This window comes from Leucopleurus acutus (assembly GCF_964270905.1).
Source record: "Leucopleurus acutus genome assembly, chromosome: 5".
NCBI classification, from domain to species: Eukaryota; Metazoa; Chordata; class Mammalia; order Artiodactyla; family Delphinidae; genus Leucopleurus; species Leucopleurus acutus.
In genome coordinates, this window is record NC_139147.1 from 131,149,229 (window position 1) to 131,175,758 (window position 26,530).

The following is a 26,530-nucleotide window of genomic DNA, read 5'->3' on the forward strand; positions in this document are numbered from 1 at the left end:
GTGTTCTTCCAAGGGACGTGGTGAGGCAGCGGGGACCCTAGGAAAGGCATACTAACTTCAATGCACTACTCGCCTAAGGTTTCCTGGAAAACCTCTGCACGCGTCAATTCGTGGAGGGAATACCTGAACCTCACTTGGGTCGTTGTGGAACAGTAGAGTGTTCCGTTGATGGATAGAGGGCGCCCGGAGGCCTCCTGCACGGCGTAGTAAACAGAGTGTTTCTCTAGGCAAACTCCCTTTCCCCGCACATAGCCATTCTACTTGTGAAGAGAACACGAGGAACCGCACTGTTTCTCAGGACACTCTGAGGCCGCACTTTCAGCTCTCCCGCCGGGAAAATAATGCTCTTGGCTTTAGGTAACCAATATCAAAATTGAACCCAGCACATGCACTTGTAGTTTCTGACCAACAAAAAGAGACTCAAGCAGCATCCTGGACCTTCGCTGATAAGACTTTGGCACCAGGGTAGTCCTGCGTGGGCTGAATGGCCTCAACGACGTAATTCCCGGGGATGGGCCAAACTGTCCTTGTGTCTTACAAAACCCGGGGTAGCGTTCAGGGGCAAATTGTACGTTTGTCAGGCTGCCTCTGAAGTCGACCTTCTGCTTGGCAGAGAGAGAGAGAGAGAGAGAGAGAGAGAGAGAGAGAGAGAGAGAGAGAGAGAGAGAGAGAGAGAGAGGCGGCAGGGAAGTGTTCCCAGCATGAACCGTAAACACAGTGTTTCCTCATAGCAGCAGTGGTTCAGCAGTGGGGATCATTGGCATAATACCGAAGACCTGCTAGGCCTGTGTTCGGGAGGACTTTTGAAAGCTCGGCCGTCTAGACGGGCAGCGAAGGGAGCAGAGTGTCGCCTTTCGTTCTTCTTGCAGAGAAACGATCCGAAGGGCCCAGGTACCTGTATTTGGTTGGGTCCCCTAAGAATTGGGTACACATTGGGTACACAGTGTTTTTCCATGCGAGGTGGTGAGGACCCAGGAGTCCTAGGAGTCCTGAACCAGCACCCTAGCGTCAAGCCACTGCTTTGACTAAGGCTTCTGGGCAAATGCTGCATGCCTGCAGGCACTGTGGATGCCGTTCCCGGACCTTGTTTGGATCTCCGTGACCAGTGTGGTCTGCCCTTTATGCGAAGGGGGCTCTGGCACGCCTCAGGCAAGGAAGTGGAAAGACCTTTCTTCTTTCTTGCATAGCACCCTTTCCTTTGAGACACGTTCCAGCATGCAAGGGAAGACTAGCGGAACGCTGTGTTTAGGCACCTTTGAGGCTACGAGGACTCTTCGTTCAACTAGGGACAATCCAACGTTTCTCCTAAGGTCCCGGCATCAAAGTTGAACGCAGCCCCACGTACGTGTAGTTTCTCAAGCACCAGAAGAGACACAAGAAGCACTGTGGTTCCTTCTCAGAATAATATCTTGCGCAGGGAGAGGAGCACTGTCCGAGTGACATAGGCGTTTTAAGGCGCTAGCTAGATCTGGGTGTCCTTGAACCTGCCAAAAGACTAGCAGGCTTCAGGAGGAAACCGTTCATTTTCCAGACGGCATCCAAAGTCGAGTTTCTGCTGGGCAGGGAGAGACGGCAGGTATGTAAGCGGAGAATGAACAGTCAGCACAGAGTTTGTTACATTGCAGCTCAGGGTCAGCCCTGAGAGCCACTGGCATCACACCGAAGACTTTCCAGAACTCGGGTCGGGGCACAGTTGAAAGACTTGTCAATCTCTCTATCCAACGAAGGCAACAGTTTGCTGCCTTTCACACTGCGTTCCAAGAGATGATCCGGAGGTACCTGGGTGGCCGAACGGTGCTCAATCGGTCAACAGGAGTCATTGAGTGCACAGTGTTCCTCCAAAGGGACATGGTGGGGCAGAGGGAGTCCCAGGAGAAGCATTCCAGCGTTAATGCGCTGCTTTCCCTAAGGGTTCATGGAAATCGTTTGTACACGTCAAGTCGTGCGTGGAAACCCTGACATTACGTTGAGCCTGGGGGACAGGTCTGGCTTTCCCGTTATGTGAACAAGGGCTGCTGGAGGCCTCCTGTAACGAGTAGGAAACTGTTAGCCTAGGAATCCTGCCATTCAATCACTCGGCATTACCACCGTGAAGAGGGGACGGGCAACAACGCTGTTTTTCACTTAAATCTGAGGCCGCAAGTGTCCTGCTTTCCCGTTGGGAAAATAATGCTTTTCTCATTAGGCCCCTAGGTCAGACTTGACGCAGCACACGTACGTGTAGCTTCTGACCGGCGAAAAGAGACTCAAGGAGCACCCTGGACCTTCCCTCTTAAAACTTTGGCACGCAGGGAGCTGAAAGGCGTGACCGACGTAATTCCTTAGGTGAGGCCAAAAAGTGTCCTTTTATCCTACCAGAGCTCAGGCAGTGTTGCAGGGGCAACAAGTCCGTTTGTCAGGCTGCGCCTAAAGTCGACGGTCTGCTTGGCAAGCGAGGGCAGCTTCGTGTTCCCAGTGCGAACGCTAAGCAGAGGGTGTTTTCATTGCCGTCCTGGTTCAGCAGCGGGGACCGCTTGCGGTCCACCTAAGACCTGCCAGACCCGTGTTCGGGAGGACTTTTGAAAGATGGGCAATCCAACGGTGCAACAAAGAGAGCAGTGTTTTGCCTTGAATTCACGCTTCGTTCCAAGGGACGATGCGAAGGGCCTAGGTGCCTGTACGTCGGTAGGTCGCCTGAGACGTGACAACCGGTACACATGGTGTTGCCGTGAGACGTGGTGAGGGCGCGGGAGTCCCAGGAGTCCCGAAAAGCCCACTAGCGTTTAGCCACTGCTTTGAGTAGGGCTCCCTGGGAAATGCTGCACGCCTGCCTGGCATTTGTGGATGCAATTCCTGGACCTTGCCTTCAGCTTGGCGCTCAGTGTCGTGTTCCTTCTGTGTAAAGGCGGCTCTGGGATGCCCCAGGAATGGAAGCGGAAACCCACCACCGCTCTCAAGGAAATTCCACTTTCCTTCCAAAGACATTCCAGCATGCAACAATGGACTGACAGAGCACTGTATTTCAGGCAGCTTTCATGCTGAACGATCCTTCTTTCCCGTTGGGAGGTACTACAGTTCTCTAAGGGTCCCGGTCTCAGAGTTGCACACAGCCCACGTGCGTATAGTTTCTCAGGAACCAAAGGGGACCCAAGGAGGACGGTGGCACCTTCTCTGAATAATTTTGTAGCCAGGGAGTTGTGCGCTGTGCGAATGGCATGAACTCTTAAAGGTGCTAGGTATCAGATTTAGGTGCTCCCCGAACCTGCCAAAAGCCTAGCAGTGTTCGGCGGTGGGGGGGTGGTGGTGGTGGAAATGTCCACTTTCCAGACTGCATCAAAGGTCGAGTTACAGCTTACCAGGAAGAGCCGGTAGGTAAGTACACCCAGAATGAACACTACGCACCGTGTCTCACATGGCTCCTCAGCGTCAGCAGTGGGAGCCCCTGGCATGCCACCTGGGACCTTCTACACCTCTGTTCAGGGGGCACTTTTGAATGTCGTGGCTATCTAGCTCTACAGCAAAGAGGAGACTTTGTCGTTTCTCAGTCTGCATTCAAAGAGGTGATCCGGAGGACTTTGACAGCAGAAAGGTGCTCAGGGGGCCAAGAAGAGTTTCGGTACACAGTGTTCTTCCAAGGGACGTGGTGAGGCAGCGGGGACCCTAGGAAAGGCATACTAACTTCAATGCACTACTCGCCTAAGGTTTCCTGGAAAACCTCTGCACGCGTCAATTCGTGGAGGGAATACCTGAACCTCACTTGGGTCGTTGTGGAACAGTAGAGTGTTCCGTTGATGGATAGAGGGCGCCCGGAGGCCTCCTGCACGGCGTAGTAAACAGAGTGTTTCTCTAGGCAAACTCCCTTTCCCCGCACATAGCCATTCTACTTGTGAAGAGAACACGAGGAACCGCACTGTTTCTCAGGACACTCTGAGGCCGCACTTTCAGCTCTCCCGCCGGGAAAATAATGCTCTTGGCTTTAGGTAACCAATATCAAAATTGAACCCAGCACATGCACTTGTAGTTTCTGACCAACAAAAAGAGACTCAAGCAGCATCCTGGACCTTCGCTGATAAGACTTTGGCACCAGGGTAGTCCTGCGTGGGCTGAATGGCCTCAACGACGTAATTCCCGGGGATGGGCCAAACTGTCCTTGTGTCTTACAAAACCCGGGGTAGCGTTCAGGGGCAAATTGTACGTTTGTCAGGCTGCCTCTGAAGTCGACCTTCTGCTTGGCAGAGAGAGAGAGAGAGAGAGAGAGAGAGAGAGAGAGAGAGAGAGAGAGAGAGAGAGAGAGAGAGAGAGGCGGCAGGGAAGTGTTCCCAGCATGAACCGTAAACACAGTGTTTCCTCATAGCAGCAGTGGTTCAGCAGTGGGGATCATTGGCATAATACCGAAGACCTGCTAGGCCTGTGTTCGGGAGGACTTTTGAAAGCTCGGCCGTCTAGACGGGCAGCGAAGGGAGCAGAGTGTCGCCTTTCGTTCTTCTTGCAGAGAAACGATCCGAAGGGCCCAGGTACCTGTATTTGGTTGGGTCCCCTAAGAATTGGGTACACATTGGGTACACAGTGTTTTTCCATGCGAGGTGGTGAGGACCCAGGAGTCCTAGGAGTCCTGAACCAGCACCCTAGCGTCAAGCCACTGCTTTGACTAAGGCTTCTGGGCAAATGCTGCATGCCTGCAGGCACTGTGGATGCCGTTCCCGGACCTTGTTTGGATCTCCGTGACCAGTGTGGTCTGCCCTTTATGCGAAGGGGGCTCTGGCACGCCTCAGGCAAGGAAGTGGAAAGACCTTTCTTCTTTCTTGCATAGCACCCTTTCCTTTGAGACACGTTCCAGCATGCAAGGGAAGACTAGCGGAACGCTGTGTTTAGGCACCTTTGAGGCTACGAGGACTCTTCGTTCAACTAGGGACAATCCAACGTTTCTCCTAAGGTCCCGGCATCAAAGTTGAACGCAGCCCCACGTACGTGTAGTTTCTCAAGCACCAGAAGAGACACAAGAAGCACTGTGGTTCCTTCTCAGAATAATATCTTGCGCAGGGAGAGGAGCACTGTCCGAGTGACATAGGCGTTTTAAGGCGCTAGCTAGATCTGGGTGTCCTTGAACCTGCCAAAAGACTAGCAGGCTTCAGGAGGAAACCGTTCATTTTCCAGACGGCATCCAAAGTCGAGTTTCTGCTGGGCAGGGAGAGACGGCAGGTATGTAAGCGGAGAATGAACAGTCAGCACAGAGTTTGTTACATTGCAGCTCAGGGTCAGCCCTGAGAGCCACTGGCATCACACCGAAGACTTTCCAGAACTCGGGTCGGGGCACAGTTGAAAGACTTGTCAATCTCTCTATCCAACGAAGGCAACAGTTTGCTGCCTTTCACACTGCGTTCCAAGAGATGATCCGGAGGTACCTGGGTGGCCGAACGGTGCTCAATCGGTCAACAGGAGTCATTGAGTGCACAGTGTTCCTCCAAAGGGACATGGTGGGGCAGAGGGAGTCCCAGGAGAAGCATTCCAGCGTTAATGCGCTGCTTTCCCTAAGGGTTCATGGAAATCGTTTGTACACGTCAAGTCGTGCGTGGAAACCCTGACATTACGTTGAGCCTGGGGGACAGGTCTGGCTTTCCCGTTATGTGAACAAGGGCTGCTGGAGGCCTCCTGTAACGAGTAGGAAACTGTTAGCCTAGGAATCCTGCCATTCAATCACTCGGCATTACCACCGTGAAGAGGGGACGGGCAACAACGCTGTTTTTCACTTAAATCTGAGGCCGCAAGTGTCCTGCTTTCCCGTTGGGAAAATAATGCTTTTCTCATTAGGCCCCTAGGTCAGACTTGACGCAGCACACGTACGTGTAGCTTCTGACCGGCGAAAAGAGACTCAAGGAGCACCCTGGACCTTCCCTCTTAAAACTTTGGCACGCAGGGAGCTGAAAGGCGTGACCGACGTAATTCCTTAGGTGAGGCCAAAAAGTGTCCTTTTATCCTACCAGAGCTCAGGCAGTGTTGCAGGGGCAACAAGTCCGTTTGTCAGGCTGCGCCTAAAGTCGACGGTCTGCTTGGCAAGCGAGGGCAGCTTCGTGTTCCCAGTGCGAACGCTAAGCAGAGGGTGTTTTCATTGCCGTCCTGGTTCAGCAGCGGGGACCGCTTGCGGTCCACCTAAGACCTGCCAGACCCGTGTTCGGGAGGACTTTTGAAAGATGGGCAATCCAACGGTGCAACAAAGAGAGCAGTGTTTTGCCTTGAATTCACGCTTCGTTCCAAGGGACGATGCGAAGGGCCTAGGTGCCTGTACGTCGGTAGGTCGCCTGAGACGTGACAACCGGTACACATGGTGTTGCCGTGAGACGTGGTGAGGGCGCGGGAGTCCCAGGAGTCCCGAAAAGCCCACTAGCGTTTAGCCACTGCTTTGAGTAGGGCTCCCTGGGAAATGCTGCACGCCTGCCTGGCATTTGTGGATGCAATTCCTGGACCTTGCCTTCAGCTTGGCGCTCAGTGTCGTGTTCCTTCTGTGTAAAGGCGGCTCTGGGATGCCCCAGGAACGGAAGCGGAAACCCACCACCGCTCTCAAGGAAATTCCACTTTCCTTCCAAAGACATTCCAGCATGCAACAATGGACTGACAGAGCACTGTATTTCAGGCAGCTTTCACGCTGAACGATCCTTCTTTCCCGTTGGGAGGTACTACAGTTCTCTAAGGGTCCCGGTCTCAGAGTTGCACACAGCCCACGTGCGTATAGTTTCTCAGGAACCAAAGGGGACCCAAGGAGGACGGTGGCACCTTCTCTGAATAATTTTGTAGCCAGGGAGTTGTGCGCTGTGCGAATGGCATGAACTCTTAAAGGTGCTAGGTATCAGATTTAGGTGCTCCCCGAACCTGCCAAAAGCCTAGCAGTGTTCGGCGGTGGGGGGGTGGTGGTGGTGGAAATGTCCACTTTCCAGACTGCATCAAAGGTCGAGTTACAGCTTACCAGGAAGAGCCGGTAGGTAAGTACACCCAGAATGAACACTACGCACCGTGTCTCACATGGCTCCTCAGCGTCAGCAGTGGGAGCCCCTGGCATGCCACCTGGGACCTTCTACACCTCTGTTCAGGGGGCACTTTTGAATGTCGTGGCTATCTAGCTCTACAGCAAAGAGGAGACTTTGTCGTTTCTCAGTCTGCATTCAAAGAGGTGATCCGGAGGACTTTGACAGCAGAAAGGTGCTCAGGGGGCCAAGAAGAGTTTCGGTACACAGTGTTCTTCCAAGGGATGTGGTGAGGCAGCGGGGACCCTAGGAAAGGCATACTAACTTCAATGCACTACTCGCCTAAGGTTTCCTGGAAAACCTCTGCACGCGTCAATTCGTGGAGGGAATACCTGAACCTCACTTGGGTCGTTGTGGAACAGTAGAGTGTTCCGTTGATGGATAGAGGGCGCCCGGAGGCCTCCTGCACGGCGTAGTAAACAGAGTGTTTCTCTAGGCAAACTCCCTTTCCCCGCACATAGCCATTCTACTTGTGAAGAGAACACGAGGAACCGCACTGTTTCTCAGGACACTCTGAGGCCGCACTTTCAGCTCTCCCGCCGGGAAAATAATGCTCTTGGCTTTAGGTAACCAATATCAAAATTGAACCCAGCACATGCACTTGTAGCTTCTGACCAACAAAAAGAGACTCAAGCAGCATCCTGGACCTTCGCTGATAAGACTTTGGCACCAGGGTAGTCCTGCGTGGGCTGAATGGCCTCAGCGACGTAATTCCCGGGGATGGGCCAAACTGTCCTTGTGTCTTACAAAACCCGGGGTAGCGTTCAGGGGCAAATTGTACGTTTGTCAGGCTGCCTCTGAAGTCGACCTTCTGCTTGGCAGAGAGAGAGAGAGAGAGAGAGAGAGAGAGAGAGAGAGAGAGAGAGGCGGCAGGGAAGTGTTCCCAGCATGAACCGTAAACACAGTGTTTCCTCATAGCAGCAGTGGGGATCATTGGCATAATACCGAAGACCTGCTAGGCCTGTGTTCAGGAGGACTTTTGAAAGCTCGGCCGTCTAGACGGGCAGCGAAGGGAGCAGAGTGTCGCCTTTCGTTCTTCTTGCAGAGAAACGATCCGAAGGGCCCAGGTACCTGTATTTGGTTGGGTCCCCTAAGAATTGGGTACACATTGGGTACACAGTGTTTTTCCATGCGAGGTGGTGAGGACCCAGGAGTCCTAGGAGTCCTGAACCAGCACCCTAGCGTCAAGCCACTGCTTTGACTAAGGCTTCTGGGCAAATGCTGCATGCCTGCAGGCACTGTGGATGCCGTTCCCGGACCTTGTTTGGATCTCCGTGACCAGTGTGGTCTGCCCTTTATGCGAAGGGGGCTCTGGCACGCCTCAGGCAAGGAAGTGGAAAGACCTTTCTTCTTTCTTGCATAGCACCCTTTCCTTTGAGACACGTTCCAGCATGCAAGGGAAGACTAGCGGAACGCTGTGTTTAGGCACCTTTGAGGCTACGAGGACTCTTCGTTCAACTAGGGACAATCCAACGTTTCTCCTAAGGTCCCGGCATCAAAGTTGAACGCAGCCCCACGTACGTGTAGTTTCTCAAGCACCAGAAGAGACACAAGAAGCACTGTGGTTCCTTCTCAGAATAATATCTTGCGCAGGGAGAGGAGCACTGTCCGAGTGACATAGGCGTTTTAAGGCGCTAGCTAGATCTGGGTGTCCTTGAACCTGCCAAAAGACTAGCAGGCTTCAGGAGGAAACCGTTCATTTTCCAGACGGCATCCAAAGTCGAGTTTCTGCTGGGCAGGGAGAGACGGCAGGTATGTAAGCGGAGAATGAACAGTCAGCACAGAGTTTGTTACATTGCAGCTCAGGGTCAGCCCTGAGAGCCACTGGCATCACACCGAAGACTTTCCAGAACTCGGGTCGGGGCACAGTTGAAAGACTTGTCAATCTCTCTATCCAACGAAGGCAACAGTTTGCTGCCTTTCACACTGCGTTCCAAGAGATGATCCGGAGGTACCTGGGTGGCCGAACGGTGCTCAATCGGTCAACAGGAGTCATTGAGTGCACAGTGTTCCTCCAAAGGGACATGGTGGGGCAGAGGGAGTCCCAGGAGAAGCATTCCAGCGTTAATGCGCTGCTTTCCCTAAGGGTTCATGGAAATCGTTTGTACACGTCAAGTCGTGCGTGGAAACCCTGACATTACGTTGAGCCTGGGGGACAGGTCTGGCTTTCCCGTTATGTGAACAAGGGCTGCTGGAGGCCTCCTGTAACGAGTAGGAAACTGTTAGCCTAGGAATCCTGCCATTCAATCACTCGGCATTACCACCGTGAAGAGGGGACGGGCAACAACGCTGTTTTTCACTTAAATCTGAGGCCGCAAGTGTCCTGCTTTCCCGTTGGGAAAATAATGCTTTTCTCATTAGGCCCCTAGGTCAGACTTGACGCAGCACACGTACGTGTAGCTTCTGACCGGCGAAAAGAGACTCAAGGAGCACCCTGGACCTTCCCTCTTAAAACTTTGGCACGCAGGGAGCTGAAAGGCGTGACCGACGTAATTCCTTAGGTGAGGCCAAAAAGTGTCCTTTTATCCTACCAGAGCTCAGGCAGTGTTGCAGGGGCAACAAGTCCGTTTGTCAGGCTGCGCCTAAAGTCGACGGTCTGCTTGGCAAGCGAGGGCAGCTTCGTGTTCCCAGTGCGAACGCTAAGCAGAGGGTGTTTTCATTGCCGTCCTGGTTCAGCAGCGGGGACCGCTTGCGGTCCACCTAAGACCTGCCAGACCCGTGTTCGGGAGGACTTTTGAAAGATGGGCAATCCAACGGTGCAACAAAGAGAGCAGTGTTTTGCCTTGAATTCACGCTTCGTTCCAAGGGACGATGCGAAGGGCCTAGGTGCCTGTACGTCGGTAGGTCGCCTGAGACGTGACAACCGGTACACATGGTGTTGCCGTGAGACGTGGTGAGGGCGCGGGAGTCCCAGGAGTCCCGAAAAGCCCACTAGCGTTTAGCCACTGCTTTGAGTAGGGCTCCCTGGGAAATGCTGCACGCCTGCCTGGCATTTGTGGATGCAATTCCTGGACCTTGCCTTCAGCTTGGCGCTCAGTGTCGTGTTCCTTCTGTGTAAAGGCGGCTCTGGGATGCCCCAGGAATGGAAGCGGAAACCCACCACCGCTCTCAAGGAAATTCCACTTTCCTTCCAAAGACATTCCAGCATGCAAGAATGGACTGACAGAGCACTGTATTTCAGGCAGCTTTCACGCTGAATGATCCTTCTTTCCCGTTGGGAGGTACTACAGTTCTCTAAGGGTCCCGGTCTCAGAGTTGCACACAGCCCACGTGCGTATAGTTTCTCAGGAACCAAAGGGGACCCAAGGAGGACGGTGGCACCTTCTCTGAATAATTTTGTAGCCAGGGAGTTGTGCGCTGTGCGAATGGCATGAACTCTTAAAGGTGCTAGGTATCAGATTTAGGTGCTCCCCGAACCTGCCAAAAGCCTAGCAGTGTTCGGCGGTGGGGGGGTGGTGGTGGTGGAAATGTCCACTTTCCAGACTGCATCAAAGGTCGAGTTACAGCTTACCAGGAAGAGCCGGTAGGTAAGTACACCCAGAATGAACACTACGCACCGTGTCTCACATGGCTCCTCAGCATCAGCAGTGGGAGCCCCTGGCATGCCACCTGGGACCTTCTACACCTCTGTTCAGGGGGCACTTTTGAATGTCGTGGCTATCTAGCTCTACAGCAAAGAGGAGACTTTGTCGTTTCTCAGTCTGCATTCAAAGAGGTGATCCGGAGGACTTTGACAGCAGAAAGGTGCTCAGGGGGCCAAGAAGAGTTTCGGTACACAGTGTTCTTCCAAGGGACGTGGTGAGGCAGCGGGGACCCTAGGAAAGGCATACTAACTTCAATGCACTACTCGCCTAAGGTTTCCTGGAAAACCTCTGCACGCGTCAATTCGTGGAGGGAATACCTGAACCTCACTTGGGTCGTTGTGGAACAGTAGAGTGTTCCGTTGATGGATAGAGGGCGCCCGGAGGCCTCCTGCACGGCGTAGTAAACAGAGTGTTTCTCTAGGCAAACTCCCTTTCCCCGCACATAGCCATTCTACTTGTGAAGAGAACACGAGGAACCGCACTGTTTCTCAGGACACTCTGAGGCCGCACTTTCAGCTCTCCCGCCGGGAAAATAATGCTCTTGGCTTTAGGTAACCAATATCAAAATTGAACCCAGCACATGCACTTGTAGTTTCTGACCAACAAAAAGAGACTCAAGCAGCATCCTGGACCTTCGCTGATAAGACTTTGGCACCAGGGTAGTCCTGCGTGGGCTGAATGGCCTCAACGACGTAATTCCCGGGGATGGGCCAAACTGTCCTTGTGTCTTACAAAACCCGGGGTAGCGTTCAGGGGCAAATTGTACGTTTGTCAGGCTGCCTCTGAAGTCGACCTTCTGCTTGGCAGAGAGAGAGAGAGAGAGAGAGAGAGAGAGAGAGAGAGAGGCGGCAGGGAAGTGTTCCCAGCATGAACCGTAAACACAGTGTTTCCTCATAGCAGCAGTGGTTCAGCAGTGGGGATCATTGGCATAATACCGAAGACCTGCTAGGCCTGTGTTCGGGAGGACTTTTGAAAGCTCGGCCGTCTAGACGGGCAGCGAAGGGAGCAGAGTGTCGCCTTTCGTTCTTCTTGCAGAGAAACGATCCGAAGGGCCCAGGTACCTGTATTTGGTTGGGTCCCCTAAGAATTGGGTACACATTGGGTACACAGTGTTTTTCCATGCGAGGTGGTGAGGACCCAGGAGTCCTAGGAGTCCTGAACCAGCACCCTAGCGTCAAGCCACTGCTTTGACTAAGGCTTCTGGGCAAATGCTGCATGCCTGCAGGCACTGTGGATGCCGTTCCCGGACCTTGTTTGGATCTCCGTGACCAGTGTGGTCTGCCCTTTATGCGAAGGGGGCTCTGGCACGCCTCAGGCAAGGAAGTGGAAAGACCTTTCTTCTTTCTTGCATAGCACCCTTTCCTTTGAGACACGTTCCAGCATGCAAGGGAAGACTAGCGGAACGCTGTGTTTAGGCACCTTTGAGGCTACGAGGACTCTTCGTTCAACTAGGGACAATCCAACGTTTCTCCTAAGGTCCCGGCATCAAAGTTGAACGCAGCCCCACGTACGTGTAGTTTCTCAAGCACCAGAAGAGACACAAGAAGCACTGTGGTTCCTTCTCAGAATAATATCTTGCGCAGGGAGAGGAGCACTGTCCGAGTGACATAGGCGTTTTAAGGCGCTAGCTAGATCTGGGTGTCCTTGAACCTGCCAAAAGACTAGCAGGCTTCAGGAGGAAACCGTTCATTTTCCAGACGGCATCCAAAGTCGAGTTTCTGCTGGGCAGGGAGAGACGGCAGGTATGTAAGCGGAGAATGAACAGTCAGCACAGAGTTTGTTACATTGCAGCTCAGGGTCAGCCCTGAGAGCCACTGGCATCACACCGAAGACTTTCCAGAACTCGGGTCGGGGCACAGTTGAAAGACTTGTCAATCTCTCTATCCAACGAAGGCAACAGTTTGCTGCCTTTCACACTGCGTTCCAAGAGATGATCCGGAGGTACCTGGGTGGCCGAACGGTGCTCAATCGGTCAACAGGAGTCATTGAGTGCACAGTGTTCCTCCAAAGGGACATGGTGGGGCAGAGGGAGTCCCAGGAGAAGCATTCCAGCGTTAATGCGCTGCTTTCCCTAAGGGTTCATGGAAATCGTTTGTACACGTCAAGTCGTGCGTGGAAACCCTGACATTACGTTGAGCCTGGGGGACAGGTCTGGCTTTCCCGTTATGTGAACAAGGGCTGCTGGAGGCCTCCTGTAACGAGTAGGAAACTGTTAGCCTAGGAATCCTGCCATTCAATCACTCGGCATTACCACCGTGAAGAGGGGACGGGCAACAACGCTGTTTTTCACTTAAATCTGAGGCCGCAAGTGTCCTGCTTTCCCGTTGGGAAAATAATGCTTTTCTCATTAGGCCCCTAGGTCAGACTTGACGCAGCACACGTACGTGTAGCTTCTGACCGGCGAAAAGAGACTCAAGGAGCACCCTGGACCTTCCCTCTTAAAACTTTGGCACGCAGGGAGCTGAAAGGCGTGACCGACGTAATTCCTTAGGTGAGGCCAAAAAGTGTCCTTTTATCCTACCAGAGCTCAGGCAGTGTTGCAGGGGCAACAAGTCCGTTTGTCAGGCTGCGCCTAAAGTCGACGGTCTGCTTGGCAAGCGAGGGCAGCTTCGTGTTCCCAGTGCGAACGCTAAGCAGAGGGTGTTTTCATTGCCGTCCTGGTTCAGCAGCGGGGACCGCTTGCGGTCCACCTAAGACCTGCCAGACCCGTGTTCGGGAGGACTTTTGAAAGATGGGCAATCCAACGGTGCAACAAAGAGAGCAGTGTTTTGCCTTGAATTCACGCTTCGTTCCAAGGGACGATGCGAAGGGCCTAGGTGCCTGTACGTCGGTAGGTCGCCTGAGACGTGACAACCGGTACACATGGTGTTGCCGTGAGATGTGGTGAGGGCGCGGGAGTCCCAGGAGTCCCGAAAAGCCCACTAGCGTTTAGCCACTGCTTTGAGTAGGGCTCCCTGGGAAATGCTGCACGCCTGCCTGGCATTTGTGGATGCAATTCCTGGACCTTGCCTTCAGCTTGGCGCTCAGTGTCGTGTTCCTTCTGTGTAAAGGCGGCTCTGGGATGCCCCAGGAACGGAAGCGGAAACCCACCACCGCTCTCAAGGAAATTCCACTTTCCTTCCAAAGACATTCCAGCATGCAACAATGGACTGACAGAGCACTGTATTTCAGGCAGCTTTCACGCTGAACGATCCTTCTTTCCCGTTGGGAGGTACTACAGTTCTCTAAGGGTCCCGGTCTCAGAGTTGCACACAGCCCACGTGCGTATAGTTTCTCAGGAACCAAAGGGGACCCAAGGAGGACGGTGGCACCTTCTCTGAATAATTTTGTAGCCAGGGAGTTGTGCGCTGTGCGAATGGCATGAACTCTTAAAGGTGCTAGGTATCAGATTTAGGTGCTCCCCGAACCTGCCAAAAGCCTAGCAGTGTTCGGCGGTGGGGGGGTGGTGGTGGTGGAAATGTCCACTTTCCAGACTGCATCAAAGGTCGAGTTACAGCTTACCAGGAAGAGCCGGTAGGTAAGTACACCCAGAATGAACACTACGCACCGTGTCTCACATGGCTCCTCAGCGTCAGCAGTGGGAGCCCCTGGCATGCCACCTGGGACCTTCTACACCTCTGTTCAGGGGGCACTTTTGAATGTCGTGGCTATCTAGCTCTACAGCAAAGAGGAGACTTTGTCGTTTCTCAGTCTGCATTCAAAGAGGTGATCCGGAGGACTTTGACAGCAGAAAGGTGCTCAGGGGGCCAAGAAGAGTTTCGGTACACAGTGTTCTTCCAAGGGATGTGGTGAGGCAGCGGGGACCCTAGGAAAGGCATACTAACTTCAATGCACTACTCGCCTAAGGTTTCCTGGAAAACCTCTGCACGCGTCAATTCGTGGAGGGAATACCTGAACCTCACTTGGGTCGTTGTGGAACAGTAGAGTGTTCCGTTGATGGATAGAGGGCGCCCGGAGGCCTCCTGCACGGCGTAGTAAACAGAGTGTTTCTCTAGGCAAACTCCCTTTCCCCGCACATAGCCATTCTACTTGTGAAGAGAACACGAGGAACCGCACTGTTTCTCAGGACACTCTGAGGCCGCACTTTCAGCTCTCCCGCCGGGAAAATAATGCTCTTGGCTTTAGGTAACCAATATCAAAATTGAACCCAGCACATGCACTTGTAGCTTCTGACCAACAAAAAGAGACTCAAGCAGCATCCTGGACCTTCGCTGATAAGACTTTGGCACCAGGGTAGTCCTGCGTGGGCTGAATGGCCTCAACGACGTAATTCCCGGGGATGGGCCAAACTGTCCTTGTGTCTTACAAAACCCGGGGTAGCGTTCAGGGGCAAATTGTACGTTTGTCAGGCTGCCTCTGAAGTCGACCTTCTGCTTGGCAGAGAGAGAGAGAGAGAGAGAGAGAGAGAGAGAGAGAGAGAGAGAGGCGGCAGGGAAGTGTTCCCAGCATGAACCGTAAACACAGTGTTTCCTCATAGCAGCAGTGGGGATCATTGGCATAATACCGAAGACCTGCTAGGCCTGTGTTCAGGAGGACTTTTGAAAGCTCGGCCGTCTAGACGGGCAGCGAAGGGAGCAGAGTGTCGCCTTTCGTTCTTCTTGCAGAGAAACGATCCGAAGGGCCCAGGTACCTGTATTTGGTTGGGTCCCCTAAGAATTGGGTACACATTGGGTACACAGTGTTTTTCCATGCGAGGTGGTGAGGACCCAGGAGTCCTAGGAGTCCTGAACCAGCACCCTAGCGTCAAGCCACTGCTTTGACTAAGGCTTCTGGGCAAATGCTGCATGCCTGCAGGCACTGTGGATGCCGTTCCCGGACCTTGTTTGGATCTCCGTGACCAGTGTGGTCTGCCCTTTATGCGAAGGGGGCTCTGGCACGCCTCAGGCAAGGAAGTGGAAAGACCTTTCTTCTTTCTTGCATAGCACCCTTTCCTTTGAGACACGTTCCAGCATGCAAGGGAAGACTAGCGGAACGCTGTGTTTAGGCACCTTTGAGGCTACGAGGACTCTTCGTTCAACTAGGGACAATCCAACGTTTCTCCTAAGGTCCCGGCATCAAAGTTGAACGCAGCCCCACGTACGTGTAGTTTCTCAAGCACCAGAAGAGACACAAGAAGCACTGTGGTTCCTTCTCAGAATAATATCTTGCGCAGGGAGAGGAGCACTGTCCGAGTGACATAGGCGTTTTAAGGCGCTAGCTAGATCTGGGTGTCCTTGAACCTGCCAAAAGACTAGCAGGCTTCAGGAGGAAACCGTTCATTTTCCAGACGGCATCCAAAGTCGAGTTTCTGCTGGGCAGGGAGAGACGGCAGGTATGTAAGCGGAGAATGAACAGTCAGCACAGAGTTTGTTACATTGCAGCTCAGGGTCAGCCCTGAGAGCCACTGGCATCACACCGAAGACTTTCCAGAACTCGGGTCGGGGCACAGTTGAAAGACTTGTCAATCTCTCTATCCAACGAAGGCAACAGTTTGCTGCCTTTCACACTGCGTTCCAAGAGATGATCCGGAGGTACCTGGGTGGCCGAACGGTGCTCAATCGGTCAACAGGAGTCATTGAGTGCACAGTGTTCCTCCAAAGGGACATGGTGGGGCAGAGGGAGTCCCAGGAGAAGCATTCCAGCGTTAATGCGCTGCTTTCCCTAAGGGTTCATGGAAATCGTTTGTACACGTCAAGTCGTGCGTGGAAACCCTGACATTACGTTGAGCCTGGGGGACAGGTCTGGCTTTCCCGTTATGTGAACAAGGGCTGCTGGAGGCCTCCTGTAACGAGTAGGAAACTGTTAGCCTAGGAATCCTGCCATTCAATCACTCGGCATTACCACCGTGAAGAGGGGACGGGCAACAACGCTGTTTTTCACTTAAATCTGAGGCCGCAAGTGTCCTGCTTTCCCGTTGGGAAAATAATGCTTTTCTCATTAGGCCCCTAGGTCAGACTTGACGCAGCACACGTACGTGTAGCTTCTGACCGGCGAAAAGAGACTCAAGGAGCACCCTGGACCTTCCCTCTTAAAACTTTGGCACGCAGGGAGCTGAAAGGCGTGACCGACGTAATTCCTTAGGTGAGGCCAAAAAGTGTCCTTTTATCCTACCAGAGCTCAGGCAGTGTTGCAGGGGCAACAAGTCCGTTTGTCAGGCTGCGCCTAAAGTCGACGGTCTGCTTGGCAAGCGAGGGCAGCTTCGTGTTCCCAGTGCGAACGCTAAGCAGAGGGTGTTTTCATTGCCGTCCTGGTTCAGCAGCGGGGACCGCTTGCGGTCCACCTAAGACCTGCCAGACCCGTGTTCGGGAGGACTTTTGAAAGATGGGCAATCCAACGGTGCAACAAAGAGAGCAGTGTTTTGCCTTGAATTCACGCTTCGTTCCAAGGGACGATGCGAAGGGCCTAGGTGCCTGTACGTCGGTAGGTCGCCTGAGACGTGACAACCGGTACACATGGTGTTGCCGTGAGACGTGGTGAGGGCGCGGGAGTCCCAGGAGTCCCGAAAAGCCCACTAGCGTTTAGCCACTGCTTTGAGTAGGGCTCCCTGGGAAATGCTGCACGCCTGCCTGGCATTTGTGGATGCAATTCCTGGACCTTGCCTTCAGCTTGGCGCTCAGTGTCGTGTTCCTTCTGTGTAAAGGCGGCTCTGGGATGCCCCAGGAATGGAAGCGGAAACCCACCACCGCTCTCAAGGAAATTCCACTTTCCTTCCAAAGACATTCCAGCATGCAAGAATGGACTGACAGAGCACTGTATTTCAGGCAGCTTTCACGCTGAATGATCCTTCTTTCCCGTTGGGAGGTACTACAGTTCTCTAAGGGTCCCGGTCTCAGAGTTGCACACAGCCCACGTGCGTATAGTTTCTCAGGAACCAAAGGGGACCCAAGGAGGACGGTGGCACCTTCTCTGAATAATTTTGTAGCCAGGGAGTTGTGCGCTGTGCGAATGGCATGAACTCTTAAAGGTGCTAGGTATCAGATTTAGGTGCTCCCCGAACCTGCCAAAAGCCTAGCAGTGTTCGGCGGTGGGGGGGTGGTGGTGGTGGAAATGTCCACTTTCCAGACTGCATCAAAGGTCGAGTTACAGCTTACCAGGAAGAGCCGGTAGGTAAGTACACCCAGAATGAACACTACGCACCGTGTCTCACATGGCTCCTCAGCATCAGCAGTGGGAGCCCCTGGCATGCCACCTGGGACCTTCTACACCTCTGTTCAGGGGGCACTTTTGAATGTCGTGGCTATCTAGCTCTACAGCAAAGAGGAGACTTTGTCGTTTCTCAGTCTGCATTCAAAGAGGTGATCCGGAGGACTTTGACAGCAGAAAGGTGCTCAGGGGGCCAAGAAGAGTTTCGGTACACAGTGTTCTTCCAAGGGACGTGGTGAGGCAGCGGGGACCCTAGGAAAGGCATACTAACTTCAATGCACTACTCGCCTAAGGTTTCCTGGAAAACCTCTGCACGCGTCAATTCGTGGAGGGAATACCTGAACCTCACTTGGGTCGTTGTGGAACAGTAGAGTGTTCCGTTGATGGATAGAGGGCGCCCGGAGGCCTCCTGCACGGCGTAGTAAACAGAGTGTTTCTCTAGGCAAACTCCCTTTCCCCGCACATAGCCATTCTACTTGTGAAGAGAACACGAGGAACCGCACTGTTTCTCAGGACACTCTGAGGCCGCACTTTCAGCTCTCCCGCCGGGAAAATAATGCTCTTGGCTTTAGGTAACCAATATCAAAATTGAACCCAGCACATGCACTTGTAGTTTCTGACCAACAAAAAGAGACTCAAGCAGCATCCTGGACCTTCGCTGATAAGACTTTGGCACCAGGGTAGTCCTGCGTGGGCTGAATGGCCTCAACGACGTAATTCCCGGGGATGGGCCAAACTGTCCTTGTGTCTTACAAAACCCGGGGTAGCGTTCAGGGGCAAATTGTACGTTTGTCAGGCTGCCTCTGAAGTCGACCTTCTGCTTGGCAGAGAGAGAGAGAGAGAGAGAGAGAGAGAGAGAGAGAGAGGCGGCAGGGAAGTGTTCCCAGCATGAACCGTAAACACAGTGTTTCCTCATAGCAGCAGTGGTTCAGCAGTGGGGATCATTGGCATAATACCGAAGACCTGCTAGGCCTGTGTTCGGGAGGACTTTTGAAAGCTCGGCCGTCTAGACGGGCAGCGAAGGGAGCAGAGTGTCGCCTTTCGTTCTTCTTGCAGAGAAACGATCCGAAGGGCCCAGGTACCTGTATTTGGTTGGGTCCCCTAAGAATTGGGTACACATTGGGTACACAGTGTTTTTCCATGCGAGGTGGTGAGGACCCAGGAGTCCTAGGAGTCCTGAACCAGCACCCTAGCGTCAAGCCACTGCTTTGACTAAGGCTTCTGGGCAAATGCTGCATGCCTGCAGGCACTGTGGATGCCGTTCCCGGACCTTGTTTGGATCTCCGTGACCAGTGTGGTCTGCCCTTTATGCGAAGGGGGCTCTGGCACGCCTCAGGCAAGGAAGTGGAAAGACCTTTCTTCTTTCTTGCATAGCACCCTTTCCTTTGAGACACGTTCCAGCATGCAAGGGAAGACTAGCGGAACGCTGTGTTTAGGCACCTTTGAGGCTACGAGGACTCTTCGTTCAACTAGGGACAATCCAACGTTTCTCCTAAGGTCCCGGCATCAAAGTTGAACGCAGCCCCACGTACGTGTAGTTTCTCAAGCACCAGAAGAGACACAAGAAGCACTGTGGTTCCTTCTCAGAATAATATCTTGCGCAGGGAGAGGAGCACTGTCCGAGTGACATAGGCGTTTTAAGGCGCTAGCTAGATCTGGGTGTCCTTGAACCTGCCAAAAGACTAGCAGGCTTCAGGAGGAAACCGTTCATTTTCCAGACGGCATCCAAAGTCGAGTTTCTGCTGGGCAGGGAGAGACGGCAGGTATGTAAGCGGAGAATGAACAGTCAGCACAGAGTTTGTTACATTGCAGCTCAGGGTCAGCCCTGAGAGCCACTGGCATCACACCGAAGACTTTCCAGAACTCGGGTCGGGGCACAGTTGAAAGACTTGTCAATCTCTCTATCCAACGAAGGCAACAGTTTGCTGCCTTTCACACTGCGTTCCAAGAGATGATCCGGAGGTACCTGGGTGGCCGAACGGTGCTCAATCGGTCAACAGGAGTCATTGAGTGCACAGTGTTCCTCCAAAGGGACATGGTGGGGCAGAGGGAGTCCCAGGAGAAGCATTCCAGCGTTAATGCGCTGCTTTCCCTAAGGGTTCATGGAAATCGTTTGTACACGTCAAGTCGTGCGTGGAAACCCTGACATTACGTTGAGCCTGGGGGACAGGTCTGGCTTTCCCGTTATGTGAACAAGGGCTGCTGGAGGCCTCCTGTAACGAGTAGGAAACTGTTAGCCTAGGAATCCTGCCATTCAATCACTCGGCATTACCACCGTGAAGAGGGGACGGGCAACAACGCTGTTTTTCACTTAAATCTGAGGCCGCAAGTGTCCTGCTTTCCCGTTGGGAAAATAATGCTTTTCTCATTAGGCCCCTAGGTCAGACTTGACGCAGCACACGTACGTGTAGCTTCTGACCGGCGAAAAGAGACTCAAGGAGCACCCTGGACCTTCCCTCTTAAAACTTTGGCACGCAGGGAGCTGAAAGGCGTGACCGACGTAATTCCTTAGGTGAGGCCAAAAAGTGTCCTTTTATCCTACCAGAGCTCAGGCAGTGTTGCAGGGGCAACAAGTCCGTTTGTCAGGCTGCGCCTAAAGTCGACGGTCTGCTTGGCAAGCGAGGGCAGCTTCGTGTTCCCAGTGCGAACGCTAAGCAGAGGGTGTTTTCATTGCCGTCCTGGTTCAGCAGCGGGGACCGCTTGCGGTCCACCTAAGACCTGCCAGACCCGTGTTCGGGAGGACTTTTGAAAGATGGGCAATCCAACGGTGCAACAAAGAGAGCAGTGTTTTGCCTTGAATTCACGCTTCGTTCCAAGGGACGATGCGAAGGGCCTAGGTGCCTGTACGTCGGTAGGTCGCCTGAGACGTGACAACCGGTACACATGGTGTTGCCGTGAGATGTGGTGAGGGCGCGGGAGTCCCAGGAGTCCCGAAAAGCCCACTAGCGTTTAGCCACTGCTTTGAGTAGGGCTCCCTGGGAAATGCTGCACGCCTGCCTGGCATTTGTGGATGCAATTCCTGGACCTTGCCTTCAGCTTGGCGCTCAGTGTCGTGTTCCTTCTGTGTAAAGGCGGCTCTGGGATGCCCCAGGAACGGAAGCGGAAACCCACCACCGCTCTCAAGGAAATTCCACTTTCCTTCCAAAGACATTCCAGCATGCAACAATGGACTGACAGAGCACTGTATTTCAGGCAGCTTTCACGCTGAACGATCCTTCTTTCCCGTTGGGAGGTACTACAGTTCTCTAAGGGTCCCGGTCTCAGAGTTGCACACAGCCCACGTGCGTATAGTTTCTCAGGAACCAAAGGGGACCCAAGGAGGACGGTGGCACCTTCTCTGAATAATTTTGTAGCCAGGGAGTTGTGCGCTGTGCGAATGGCATGAACTCTTAAAGGTGCTAGGTATCAGATTTAGGTGCTCCCCGAACCTGCCAAAAGCCTAGCAGTGTTCGGCGGTGGGGGGGTGGTGGTGGTGGAAATGTCCACTTTCCAGACTGCATCAAAGGTCGAGTTACAGCTTACCAGGAAGAGCCGGTAGGTAAGTACACCCAGAATGAACACTACGCACCGTGTCTCACATGGCTCCTCAGCGTCAGCAGTGGGAGCCCCTGGCATGCCACCTGGGACCTTCTACACCTCTGTTCAGGGGGCACTTTTGAATGTCGTGGCTATCTAGCTCTACAGCAAAGAGGAGACTTTGTCGTTTCTCAGTCTGCATTCAAAGAGGTGATCCGGAGGACTTTGACAGCAGAAAGGTGCTCAGGGGGCCAAGAAGAGTTTCGGTACACAGTGTTCTTCCAAGGGATGTGGTGAGGCAGCGGGGACCCTAGGAAAGGCATACTAACTTCAATGCACTACTCGCCTAAGGTTTCCTGGAAAACCTCTGCACGCGTCAATTCGTGGAGGGAATACCTGAACCTCACTTGGGTCGTTGTGGAACAGTAGAGTGTTCCGTTGATGGATAGAGGGCGCCCGGAGGCCTCCTGCACGGCGTAGTAAACAGAGTGTTTCTCTAGGCAAACTCCCTTTCCCCGCACATAGCCATTCTACTTGTGAAGAGAACACGAGGAACCGCACTGTTTCTCAGGACACTCTGAGGCCGCACTTTCAGCTCTCCCGCCGGGAAAATAATGCTCTTGGCTTTAGGTAACCAATATCAAAATTGAACCCAGCACATGCACTTGTAGCTTCTGACCAACAAAAAGAGACTCAAGCAGCATCCTGGACCTTCGCTGATAAGACTTTGGCACCAGGGTAGTCCTGCGTGGGCTGAATGGCCTCAACGACGTAATTCCCGGGGATGGGCCAAACTGTCCTTGTGTCTTACAAAACCCGGGGTAGCGTTCAGGGGCAAATTGTACGTTTGTCAGGCTGCCTCTGAAGTCGACCTTCTGCTTGGCAGAGAGAGAGAGAGAGAGAGAGAGAGAGAGAGAGAGAGAGAGAGAGGCGGCAGGGAAGTGTTCCCAGCATGAACCGTAAACACAGTGTTTCCTCATAGCAGCAGTGGGGATCATTGGCATAATACCGAAGACCTGCTAGGCCTGTGTTCAGGAGGACTTTTGAAAGCTCGGCCGTCTAGACGGGCAGCGAAGGGAGCAGAGTGTCGCCTTTCGTTCTTCTTGCAGAGAAACGATCCGAAGGGCCCAGGTACCTGTATTTGGTTGGGTCCCCTAAGAATTGGGTACACATTGGGTACACAGTGTTTTTCCATGCGAGGTGGTGAGGACCCAGGAGTCCTAGGAGTCCTGAACCAGCACCCTAGCGTCAAGCCACTGCTTTGACTAAGGCTTCTGGGCAAATGCTGCATGCCTGCAGGCACTGTGGATGCCGTTCCCGGACCTTGTTTGGATCTCCGTGACCAGTGTGGTCTGCCCTTTATGCGAAGGGGGCTCTGGCACGCCTCAGGCAAGGAAGTGGAAAGACCTTTCTTCTTTCTTGCATAGCACCCTTTCCTTTGAGACACGTTCCAGCATGCAAGGGAAGACTAGCGGAACGCTGTGTTTAGGCACCTTTGAGGCTACGAGGACTCTTCGTTCAACTAGGGACAATCCAACGTTTCTCCTAAGGTCCCGGCATCAAAGTTGAACGCAGCCCCACGTACGTGTAGTTTCTCAAGCACCAGAAGAGACACAAGAAGCACTGTGGTTCCTTCTCAGAATAATATCTTGCGCAGGGAGAGGAGCACTGTCCGAGTGACATAGGCGTTTTAAGGCGCTAGCTAGATCTGGGTGTCCTTGAACCTGCCAAAAGACTAGCAGGCTTCAGGAGGAAACCGTTCATTTTCCAGACGGCATCCAAAGTCGAGTTTCTGCTGGGCAGGGAGAGACGGCAGGTATGTAAGCGGAGAATGAACAGTCAGCACAGAGTTTGTTACATTGCAGCTCAGGGTCAGCCCTGAGAGCCACTGGCATCACACCGAAGACTTTCCAGAACTCGGGTCGGGGCACAGTTGAAAGACTTGTCAATCTCTCTATCCAACGAAGGCAACAGTTTGCTGCCTTTCACACTGCGTTCCAAGAGATGATCCGGAGGTACCTGGGTGGCCGAACGGTGCTCAATCGGTCAACAGGAGTCATTGAGTGCACAGTGTTCCTCCAAAGGGACATGGTGGGGCAGAGGGAGTCCCAGGAGAAGCATTCCAGCGTTAATGCGCTGCTTTCCCTAAGGGTTCATGGAAATCGTTTGTACACGTCAAGTCGTGCGTGGAAACCCTGACATTACGTTGAGCCTGGGGGACAGGTCTGGCTTTCCCGTTATGTGAACAAGGGCTGCTGGAGGCCTCCTGTAACGAGTAGGAAACTGTTAGCCTAGGAATCCTGCCATTCAATCACTCGGCATTACCACCGTGAAGAGGGGACGGGCAACAACGCTGTTTTTCACTTAAATCTGAGGCCGCAAGTGTCCTGCTTTCCCGTTGGGAAAATAATGCTTTTCTCATTAGGCCCCTAGGTCAGACTTGACGCAGCACACGTACGTGTAGCTTCTGACCGGCGAAAAGAGACTCAAGGAGCACCCTGGACCTTCCCTCTTAAAACTTTGGCACGCAGGGAGCTGAAAGGCGTGACCGACGTAATTCCTTAGGTGAGGCCAAAAAGTGTCCTTTTATCCTACCAGAGCTCAGGCAGTGTTGCAGGGGCAACAAGTCCGTTTGTCAGGCTGCGCCTAAAGTCGACGGTCTGCTTGGCAAGCGAGGGCAGCTTCGTGTTCCCAGTGCGAACGCTAAGCAGAGGGTGTTTTCATTGCCGTCCTGGTTCAGCAGCGGGGACCGCTTGCGGTCCACCTAAGACCTGCCAGACCCGTGTTCGGGAGGACTTTTGAAAGATGGGCAATCCAACGGTGCAACAAAGAGAGCAGTGTTTTGCCTTGAATTCACGCTTCGTTCCAAGGGACGATGCGAAGGGCCTAGGTGCCTGTACGTCGGTAGGTCGCCTGAGACGTGACAACCGGTACACATGGTGTTGCCGTGAGATGTGGTGAGGGCGCGGGAGTCCCAGGAGTCCCGAAAAGCCCACTAGCGTTTAGCCACTGCTTTGAGTAGGGCTCCCTGGGAAATGCTGCACGCCTGCCTGGCATTTGTGGATGCAATTCCTGGACCTTGCCTTCAGCTTGGCGCTCAGTGTCGTGTTCCTTCTGTGTAAAGGCGGCTCTGGGATGCCCCAGGAATGGAAGCGGAAACCCACCACCGCTCTCAAGGAAATTCCACTTTCCTTCCAAAGACATTCCAGCATGCAAGAATGGACTGACAGAGCACTGTATTTCAGGCAGCTTTCACGCTGAACGATCCTTCTTTCCCGTTGGGAGGTACTACAGTTCTCTAAGGGTCCCGGTCTCAGAGTTGCACACAGCCCACGTGCGTATAGTTTCTCAGGAACCAAAGGGGACCCAAGGAGGACGGTGGCACCTTCTCTGAATAATTTTGTAGCCAGGGAGTTGTGCGCTGTGCGAATGGCATGAACTCTTAAAGGTGCTAGGTATCAGATTTAGGTGCTCCCCGAACCTGCCAAAAGCCTAGCAGTGTTCGGCGGTGGGGGGGTGGTGGTGGTGGAAATGTCCACTTTCCAGACTGCATCAAAGGTCGAGTTACAGCTTACCAGGAAGAGCCGGTAGGTAAGTACACCCAGAATGAACACTACGCACCGTGTCTCACATGGCTCCTCAGCGTCAGCAGTGGGAGCCCCTGGCATGCCACCTGGGACCTTCTACACCTCTGTTCAGGGGGCACTTTTGAATGTCGTGGCTATCTAGCTCTACAGCAAAGAGGAGACTTTGTCGTTTCTCAGTCTGCATTCAAAGAGGTGATCCGGAGGACTTTGACAGCAGAAAGGTGCTCAGGGGGCCAAGAAGAGTTTCGGTACACAGTGTTCTTCCAAGGGACGTGGTGAGGCAGCGGGGACCCTAGGAAAGGCATACTAACTTCAATGCACTACTCGCCTAAGGTTTCCTGGAAAACCTCTGCACGCGTCAATTCGTGGAGGGAATACCTGAACCTCACTTGGGTCGTTGTGGAAGAGTAGAGTGTTCCGTTGATGGATAGAGGGCGCCCGGAGGCCTCCTGCACGGCGTAGTAAACAGAGTGTTTCTCTAGGCAAACTCCCTTTCCCCGCACATAGCCATTCTACTTGTGAAGAGAACACGAGGAACCGCACTGTTTCTCAGGACACTCTGAGGCCGCACTTTCAGCTCTCCCGCCGGGAAAATAATGCTCTTGGCTTTAGGTAACCAATATCAAAATTGAACCCAGCACATGCACTTGTAGCTTCTGACCAACAAAAAGAGACTCAAGCAGCATCCTGGACCTTCGCTGATAAGACTTTGGCACCAGGGTAGTCCTGCGTGGGCTGAATGGCCTCAACGACGTAATTCCCGGGGATGGGCCAAACTGTCCTTGTGTCTTACAAAACCCGGGGTAGCGTTCAGGGGCAAATTGTACGTTTGTCAGGCTGCCTCTGAAGTCGACCTTCTGTTTGGCAGAGAGAGAGAGAGAGAGAGAGAGAGAGAGAGAGAGAGAGGCGGCAGGGAAGTGTTCCCAGCATGAACCGTAAACACAGTGTTTCCTCATAGCAGCAGTGGGGATCATTGGCATAATACCGAAGACCTGCTAGGCCTGTGTTCAGGAGGACTTTTGAAAGCTCGGCCGTCTAGACGGGCAGCGAAGGGAGCAGAGTGTCGCCTTTCGTTCTTCTTGCAGAGAAACGATCCGAAGGGCCCAGGTACCTGTATTTGGTTGGGTCCCCTAAGAATTGGGTACACATTGGGTACACAGTGTTTTTCCATGCGAGGTGGTGAGGACCCAGGAGTCCTAGGAGTCCTGAACCAGCACCCTAGCGTCAAGCCACTGCTTTGACTAAGGCTTCTGGGCAAATGCTGCATGCCTGCAGGCACTGTGGATGCCGTTCCCGGACCTTGTTTGGATCTCCGTGACCAGTGTGGTCTGCCCTTTATGCGAAGGGGGCTCTGGCACGCCTCAGGCAAGGAAGTGGAAAGACCTTTCTTCTTTCTTGCATAGCACCCTTTCCTTTGAGACACGTTCCAGCATGCAAGGGAAGACTAGCGGAACGCTGTGTTTAGGCACCTTTGAGGCTACGAGGACTCTTCGTTCAACTAGGGACAATCCAACGTTTCTCCTAAGGTCCCGGCATCAAAGTTGAACGCAGCCCCACGTACGTGTAGTTTCTCAAGCACCAGAAGAGACACAAGAAGCACTGTGGTTCCTTCTCAGAATAATATCTTGCGCAGGGAGAGGAGCACTGTCCGAGTGACATAGGCGTTTTAAGGCGCTAGCTAGATCTGGGTGTCCTTGAACCTGCCAAAAGACTAGCAGGCTTCAGG